At 35.1% G+C, this 9,903-nt stretch overlaps 1 pseudogene; it reads left to right on the top strand.

Moving 5' to 3' along the window:
* The first annotated feature begins 231 nt into the window (after positions 1 to 231).
* Positions 232 to 1,185, top strand: LOC113200539 (heterogeneous nuclear ribonucleoproteins A2/B1 pseudogene; annotated as a pseudogene).
* Positions 1,186 to 9,903: the final 8,718 nt, after the last annotated feature.

Raw genomic sequence — 9,903 nt, 5'->3', positions numbered from 1 at the left:
TTAGGGAGGAGCAAATCCATTTTAACAATAAATTGGAGTTGGAGGAAGGCTCTAGAAAAAGAGCAGCAGCCACTCTAGCAGCAGTAGCAGCAGCGAGGGTCCTGTGTGGAGGTGCTCTTCAGCGGCAGTTCTCACTGCAGCGCCAGGACGAGTCCGGTTCGTGTTTGTCTGCAGAGATCTCTCTTAACTCACTTGCCTGTGGGAAATCGGGCTGAAGCGACTGAGTCTGCGATGGAGAGAGAAAAGGTACACTTCCGTAAACTCTTTATCGGTGGCTTAAGTTTTAAAACCACAGAAGAAAGTTTAAGAAACTACTACGAGCAATGGGGAAAAGTTACAGATTGTGTGGTTGTGAGGGATCCTGCAAGCAAAAGATCAAGAGGATTTGGTTTTGTAACTTTCTCATCCAAGGCTGAGGTTGATGCTGCCATCACTGCAAGACCGCATTCAATTGATGGGAGAGTGGTTGAGCCAAAACCAGCTGTAGCAAGAGAGGAATCTGGAAAACCAGGGGCCCGTCTGACTGTGAGGAAGCTGTTTGTTGGCGGAATTAAAGAAGATACCGAGGAACACCACCTCAGAGATTACTTTAAAGAATATGGAAAAATTGACACCATTGAGATAATTACCGATAGGCAGTCTGGAAAGAAAAGAGGCTTTGGTTTTGTTACTTTTGATGACCCTGATCCTGTGGACAAAATTGTATTGCAAAGATACCACACCATCAATGGTCACAATGCAGAAGTACGAAAGGCTTTGTCGAGACAAGAAATGCAAAAAGTCCAACGTTCCAGGAGTGGAAGAGGAGGCAACTTTAGAGGAAGATCTGATGGATATGGAAGCGAACGTGGATTTGGGGATGGCTCTAATGGATCTGGAGGAGGACCTGGACGTGGCAATTTTGGAGGTAGCCCTGGTTATGGAGGAGGAAGAGGAGGCCATGGTGGTAGAGGATCTGGCTATGGAAACTGGGGTGGGGGCTATGGAGGTGGTTATGACAACTCTGGAGGAGGAAACTGTGGAAGTGGAAGTCATAATGATTTTGGAAATTGTAACCAGCAACCTTCTAAATATAGTCTATTGAAGAGTGGAAACTTGGGTAGCAGGAACATGGGGCCACCCGGTGGTAGAGGAAATTATGGTCCTGGAGGAAGTGAGGGTTCTGGTGGGAGGAGCCGATATTGAGCTTGATCCTATTTGCCTTGAGCTTCATTGTGTAAATAGGAGAGGATGAGAGCTCAAAGGTAACTGAACAGCTTCAGGTTATCCAAATAACAATGTTAAGGAAACTCTTATCTCAGTCATGCATAAATATGCAATGATATGGCAGAAGACACCAGAGCAGATGACAGAGAGCCATTTTGGGAATAGATTAGATTATTTAATAACATTACCTTACTGTGGGGGAAGGATTGTAAAAAATAATAAAAGCCTTTGAGACAGTTTCTTAGCTTTTTAATTGTTGTTACTTTCTAGTGGTTCTTTGTAAGTGTAGAAGCATTCCTTCTTTGATAATGTTAAATTTGTAAAGTTTCAGGTGACATGTGAAAACTTTAAGATTTTTCTCAAAGTTTTGAAAAGCTATTAGCCAGGATCATGCTGTAATAAGACATAACGTTTTCCTTTAAAAAAAAAATTAAGTGCATGTGTAGAGTTAAGAAGCTGTTGTACATTTATGACTTAATAAAATCTAAAGAAAAAAATGCTAAAATAAGGGATACTTAGAACATAGAATAAGAATATTATGCAAATATAAAATCCACAAGAGAAAAGTAATTTGCTGTGTCAAAAGTCAAACAGGAAACCAACAGAGAAATTAAATAATAATGACTAAAACACAAATAAAGGACAATATAATTAACTTCACATAGATAATTTTAAAATCAGAAAATACTAAATATACAACATAGTTATAAAGTACAATATGTATGGAAATAAGCAGAAAAATGTTAAATAAGTTAATTGTTGGTCCTGAGAAAACAAATACAAAAATAAATTTATCACTTGCATATTTTTATTTTCTAGTTTTTGCAGAGGGAGATCAGTTAACTATATAATTGCATAGTTATAGTTACTCATAATGCAATATATTGAGCCGAGACCGTCAAAGGAACTGAGGCAGCACAAAGATCTATCTCCAAACCCTGATGCTTACCATAAAGTCATAAATATTTCAGACATGATATGCTCAGAGTTTCAAGGGATAGAATAAAGGAAGGGGGACACTCTCAAGGGAGAAGGTGGCTCATTTCAGAGAGAAGAGGGATAATGTACCTCTCCTGCACTCCATTTTCATTGGAGAATCCAGAGAAGTTTCCAGACATTCTCATCCAGGTTCACCTCTTGATTTCCTACTAACAGCAAGATGGTGTCAGACTTTCATGTCCCCCCTACCATGATGACTTTAGGTCACCTTGGCCCATGTTGATTGGCTCTAATTGAATTCTTAACCTGCAGATAACAGGTAAGGCATTCACATGGCTGAGGAATGTGACAGAGCTTAGCCACTTAGGCCAGACAGGGCTGCAGGTAAATTGCTTCTTGAAACAGAAAGCACGTGAGGGTCAGCACAGTGGGCCCCTTTTATAGAATTATTTTCTTAACCTTGTGTTCCCACCATTCTCGTCTGATTGTCCCCTGACATTACACACTCAAAAGACTTTAGGCCACTAAATTCTTGTAGAGTATTTGGGTGTCAACTCCTTCTGGGTACTTCCTGCTAAAATGGGGCAGTGTTTAGGGGAAAAACATTGGAAGTTATTATTCTCCATCAGGTGGGGCATGGACAGTTAGGGTTAGTTAGCATCAATTCAGTCCAGAGGTCCTTGGTGGTAGTTGGTGAGTAACTGGATGAGGTGTACATAGGACAGGTATCATGCTAAGACAACAATAAATAAGACAGCAAAGCAATATACTTTTTACAAACAATTAACGCAAAGCAATCAGTGTTATTGGCTGGTCACTGAAAACCATGAAGTTGGTAATTCATTAAAGATTGAGGTGAGAGCCTAATGCCACTATCTGTGAATGGAAGCCAGTTAAGGTTTCAGAAACATTAACAGAGTTTTAAAAAACATATACACAATGTTTAGTTTTTATAATGTCACAGATGTTCCAATGAGCTGTAGAGTGAACAAATTTTCCCTTAGTATCATGTTTCTGGAGCAATGAATTCTCATATAGCTTTCTACACCAATGGAAATGCTCTACTTCTCTCTGGTATCTTGACCACAATGTACATGTGGCTATTAAGCAATGTAGTGTTGGCTAACATGGCTGAAGAAATTGAATTTTCAAATTATTTTTATTTTAACTGATGGAAATTTAAACAGCTATTTATGGCTAGCAATAGTGTTTAACAACACAAGAGAAATCCCAAAGTTTTTACTTTGATTGACTCAGATCAACTGCTGAGATTTTGGATTGGTGGTGAGTCTAAGTAGATTTTATTTTGCTTAAGATAAATTAGGAATCTATATTGTTAACTCAAAGGGGTAATTGCATAATTCTCCTTAATTTCTCCTCCTGTAGGCCTACATCCTCTAGTATATGGTGTGTGTGTGTGTATTATTTGTTTATTTTGTTTTGTGGTACAAGAGATTGAACCAGGGTTTTCCTACCACTGAGCTATATTCCCAGGCATTTTTTTTTTAAATTTTTTTTTAAATTTATTTTTTGGAGACAGAATCTTGTTAAGCTGCTGAGACTGGCCTTAAACTTATAATCTTCCTGCCACAGCCTACTGAGTAAAGGCATGTACCACCATGTCTTGCTGTTATATTATTCATTCCTGGCCTAAAAAAGCATCTAAGGCAATATCTGTGTAGTTTTACACCTATTACATGTTTTGTTTTACAAAACAAAACAACTACAACAAAAGAATCAACAGAATTCCACTTGAGTTTTTCTTGATAAGGGAAGCATACCCAGGCTTCTGAACAATCAAAATAAGAAATGCATTCATAGATTGACATAACAAAAACTCTATCCTACTTCTCAATTATATAGTTCTTGGCATCTATCTGGATAAATTTGGCTTACATTATTTAGTGATATATTAGGGCAATCTTGAACTAACCTGGTCCAATTTGGCTGCAACTCATGGGAATTTTGAAATAGTTTAAGCAAGCAAAAACTTACATTCTGCTATTATCTGCATTTTTAAATGTGCTCATTATTCAGCTTGTGAGACGTTATAGAGGCTAATTACAATACTTAAAGGGAAGTATGGTTGAGTTTCAACTTTTCATTTTACTTGCATCATCAGACAGACACTTGATTAAACAGATGGGCCTCACATCATGACCCTCAAAATAAGTATGGGAATTTGGAGAAACAAGAAAAGAAAGTGCCAAAAGCTATTCATTCTTTGTGGAAAAAGCCCTAAGGCACCTAAATATGTTACTGCTGATTCAGCATTACATTTTGAACTTGGCAATGTCAAAATGGACAACACTGCAAAGAAGCTATATTAGGGTTCCTCAAATCCTGAGGACAAATATTTTTTTTTTTTTTATTGGTCGTTCATAACATTACATAGTTCTTAATACATCATATTACACGGTTTGAATCAAGTGGATTATGAACTCCCACTTTTACCCCGTATACAAATTGCTGTATCACATCAGTTTCCCTTCCATTGATTGACATATTGCCTTTCTAGTGTCTGATGTATTCTGCTGTCTGTCCTATTGTCTACTATCCCCCCTCCCCTCCCCTCCCCTCCCCTCCCCTTTTCTCTCTCTACCCCTTCTACTGTAAATCATTTCTTCCATTTGTATTCTCTTGACTTACCCCTCCTTTCCTCTTATATGACATTTTGTATAACCCTGAGGATCGCCTTCCATTTCCATGCAATTTCCCTTCTCACTCCCTTTCCCTCCCACCTCTCATCCCTGTTTAATGTAAATATTCTTCTCAAGCTCTTCGTCCCTACCCTGTCCTTGTTTACACCCCTTATATCAAAGGAGTCATTTGGTATTTGTTTTTTAAAGATTGACTAGCTTCACTTAGCATAATCTGCTCTAATGCCATCCATTTCCCTCCAAATTCTATGATTTTGCACAAAAGTTAACTCAAAATGGATCAAGGAGCTTGATATTAAATCAGAGACACGGCATCTGATAGAAGAAAAAGTTGGTTATGATCTACACGCTGTGGGATCGGGCTCCAAATTCCTCAATAGGACACCCATAGCGCTAGAGTTAACAAATAGAATCAACAAATGGGACTTACTCAAACTAAAAAGTTTTTTCTCAGCAAAAGAAACAATAAGAGAGATAAACAGGGAGCCTACATCCTGGGAACAAATCTTTACTCCACACACTTCAGATAGAGCCCTAATAACCAGAATATACAAAGAACTCAAAAAATTAGACAATAAGATAACCAATAACCCAATCAATAAATGGGCCAAGGACCTGAACAGACACTTCTCAGAGGAGGACATACAATCAATCAACAAGTACATGAAAAAATGCTCACCATCTCTAGCAGTCAGAGAAATGCAAATCAAAACTACCCTAAGATACCATCTCACTCCAGTAAGACTGGCAGCCATTAGGAAGTCAAACAACAATAAGTGCTGGAGAGGATGCGGGGAAAAGGGCACTCTTGTTCATTGCTGGTGGGACTGCAAATTGGTGCAGCCAATTTGGAAAGCAGTATGGAGATTTCTCGGAAAGCTGGGAATGGAACCACCATTTGACCCAGCTATTCCCCTTCTCTGTCTATTCCCTAAAGCCCTAACAAGAGCATGCTACAGGGACACTGCTACATCGATGTTCATAGCAGCTCAATTCAGGATAGCAAGACTGTGGAACCAGCCTAGATGCCCTTCAATAGATGAATGGATAAAAAAAATGTGGCATTTATACACTATGGAGTATTACTCTGCATTAAAAAATGACAAATAATTTTTAACATGGTTTTTATGCCCTAATAATATTGACTTAAGAATACACATTTCTATTATACAGAATACATATATGATGTTGTGATGAGAAGAAGAAAAAAAAGTGTCACATTAGATTGGATAGAGAGAAAGGATGAGAGAGGAGGGGAGGAGTAGGGAGGATAGGAAGGGCAGCAGAATAGAACAGACAATATGATTGATGTATGTACATTCCAAGTATGTATTATATGTCAAAATACATTCTGCTATCATGTATGACTAAAAAAAATAAAAATAAATTGTATGGTTAAAAAAAAGAATACACATTTCTGGGGTTGGGGTTGTGGCTCAGGGGTAGAGCATCTTCAATGCTCAGAACCACATAAAAATAAATAAATAAAAATAAAGGTATTGTGTCCAACTACAACTAAAAATAAATATTAAAAAAAATACACAGTTCCATATTCTCTAAAAAGACTTTAATTTTTTAGTCATGTTACAAATGAAGATTAGACGAGATCAGGCGCGTTCCGGGTGGTATGGCCGTAGACACAAATGAAGATTAAACATAGATATATACAAGTACACTGAAAGTAAAAATTTTAAACCTGACAACAATTTATCATAGAAAGAAAATAGCAAAAACATCCTGTATAAGGTCCTGAGTTTTAGTTTATAAATGGCTCAAAATTATCATAAATAATAGTCTAATTTCATATGGAAAAGCATTTCACAAGCTGTCATCAGTAGACCTGCATTTATCAATTTTTGGGACTAAACGGGAAATGATACCTTCTCAGAGAAACTAAAAATTAACTTAAGCCTAGTTATATAAATTATCCAAAATTAACATTTGGCACATTTCATTAAATTTTTGTGAAATCAAAAATTAGCATCAAAATAACTTTATAACATTTTTACATATACACCAACCTCCAAAATTACACACATGCATTGTGTTTGTGTGTGTATGCATGTATGTATGAATACTTACATATTTATGTTGTTTTGGATGATGAATTTAGAAAACTGAAATAGTGGATCCATATTTTTCTCATTTAAATATTTATTTATCCCTACTTTATTTATTTATGTAATTTATTTATTTAAAATATGATAATTGAAATATTTTATCTGTTATATTGATGGTAGATTGTTTGAATAGGAAAACTACATTTTATTCTCTTTATACCAAAGTGGCACTTAACTTTGGAAACACACTTGCTATAAGGATGTGAGTATTTCCTGGAGAGTAATAAGATAAATGTAATATTCACTTTCTTTTTAAATGAAATTAATGTGCTAAATAAATGGCTTATTTTTCATTTGCATTGCCTTTTAAATAAATAGGACATTTCTAACCTTCCAATTTATGTTTGAGTCTTAGTATATGTTCTTGGAATATTCAACATGATATCTTAAAACAAATGTACTATATAATGAAAATAAATGTAACAGAATGAATATATGGAAATCACTTAATTTAATAATCCTGTGTTGTTTATTTGAAAAAAAAGCTACAATGAATAATCCCCAACTATAACCATTTCTAAAATTTGCTCTTAAAAGCACTAGCTAATATAGTTACTTCAATCATTCCAAGAATTATTGTCTTAATGAAAATCTGATACCTTGGCTTTTTTTCTTTCTTTTTTTTTTTTTAAATTTTATGATTCTTTTCATTAAATGTAGAAAGGTGATGAGTATACAGCAGATATTTATAAATTATCAACTTGATGCAGAAATAGGTAAATCATTCTTCATCTATCCTATACTGGTAAGTGCAGTGAATTGTCCAATGTAAAATGCTCAATATCGTGATGAGTGTTAATCTTCCATTTTGTAGACAAATGGAGGTGGATAGACATATACTGCTAATTATTACCCTTGGATTGTTGCCAAGTGCTCACAGCTGCTAAGTGCTTTCTAAGTAGTATAAATTTCATGGAGAACTATCAATACAGTTGGTATTCATATCTTTTGGTCTTCACTCCACTGTACTCTCATAGAGGAATCTTGAGATAAAGAACTTTTTAAAAATAGACTAAGCCAGGAATTCATCCTTATCAGTTCACACTGGATGGCTCAATCTTTTCCTACTCATAAGGTCAGAATTTAGCCTCAAATGTATGTTCAATACATATGAATTCAATCAGAGTTCTTTAACACCTAGTATTTACTGTTATAGGCACTGGTAATACTGGTAAAATAATGACTTTCACATAATGCATTTATCTTCTAGTAAATACAGAGCTTACCACTCAAAACAACTAGAAATAATGAAAAGACAAACTCAGAGAAAATTCACCATGGATGTCAGAGACTCAACTTCCAAGAGGAAAATTTTTTATTTTTCTGTATCCCATTAACTTTGCAGTGTGAACTACCAAAAAGGAAACAACACAGAAAATCAAATTCAAAAGGATTTATTTGTTTGCTTGCTTGTTCGTTTTTCAGGATTCTCAAGAAGCAGAATCAAAAGTTGAAATTGTTCCACTTATTTTTTCAATGGCATTAACCCCCATTATTTTGAATGCATATCTATCTCTCATCCCCTGACAGAATAAAAGAAAATGACATAATAAAAGAAAAATGACACAAGGATGAAAAAATATTCAGTTCTTTCTAGAGACTAATATTTAATAAATGTAAAATTGTATTTGTCTATCAATTTTAGACATTTAAAATGCTATTAAATATTTAAATTACTCAAAAATACTTTAAAATTTATACTGGTAATTTTGGGTACAGTACATCTAACCTAATAGATATATTTATTTTGCCAGAGAAAGTCTAAAATGTAAAATTTTTCAAATTTAATCTTTATTTATTTTTTGTACTGGAGATTAAATCCAGGAATACTTTACCACTGAGCCATATTCCCAGTGCTTCTCATCTTGAGACAGGTTATCCCTTAGTGGCTGAGAATCTCACGAAATTGCTGAGGCTGTTTTCAAACTTGGGATCCTCCTGCCTCAGCCTCCTAAGTCAGAATTAGAGGCCTGTGACATGGATCCTGCCTAATGTTTAGTCTTTTTATTATATTTCTCTCCCTTGCACTAACCACTTGGATGACTCATTTTCTAAGTCAACATCTGCAACATAACATATTTTTATAGAATATTTCATATCATAAATTGTAAAAAAAAAAGTATATAAATTATTTTTTTGCTCTATTATTGATGTGAAGAATAATAATTCTTTAAAATCTGGCCACATAGTGAAAATTCAAACATTATTAAATATTAGTAATTGTGAAGTGTTTGTCTTAGTACATTTTCTGTTTCAATAATAGAGCACTTGAGACTGGTAGTTTTTAAAAGAAACTCATTTTGGTTCATGGTTCTGGAAGTTGGGAAATCCAACCTGAAAATCTGGAAAGCTGAAATACACACAGGCCCTGTAGAAGAGGCAGAAACTGAGGGGCAGCCTTAATTAACAACAACCTTCTCTCCTGTTAACTAACCCAGTCCTACAACAATTCACCCAATACATTGAGAATAGCATTAATTCCTATTAACACCCTACTCATTTCTTAAAGATCACACCTTCTGACATCGCCAGAATAGCAATCTAATTCCAATCCAGTTTTTATTAGGAATGTAACATATTCTAACCTTAGCAATGTTTCGTCAAAACATAAATACTTTTTTTTTCTTTTTCTTTTTTTTTAATTTTAATTTTATATATTTATGGGTACTGTGTACCAGACTGGATGGCAGATTGGCTAGCTGACTGGCTTTCTTTCTTTCCTTCTTTAACTTTTTTTGTACTGGGGATTGAACCCAGGGGTGCTATACCACTGTGTTACATCTCCAGATCTATTATTATTATTATTATTATTATTATCATCATCATCATCATCATCATAATCATCATCATTTTGAATTTTGATACAGTGTCTTGCAAAATTTCTGAGTCTAATTTGCTAAGCCTGGCCTTGAATTTATAATTCTTTTGCCTTAGCCTCCCCAGTCACTGAGATTATAGGACTAATCTCACCACCACAT

This window comes from Urocitellus parryii, chromosome 2 (genome assembly GCF_045843805.1).
Source record: "Urocitellus parryii isolate mUroPar1 chromosome 2, mUroPar1.hap1, whole genome shotgun sequence".
Taxonomy (NCBI): domain Eukaryota; kingdom Metazoa; phylum Chordata; class Mammalia; order Rodentia; family Sciuridae; genus Urocitellus; species Urocitellus parryii.
Note: the sequence above shows the minus strand (reverse complement) of the source record. Positions and strands in the feature narration are given on the sequence as shown.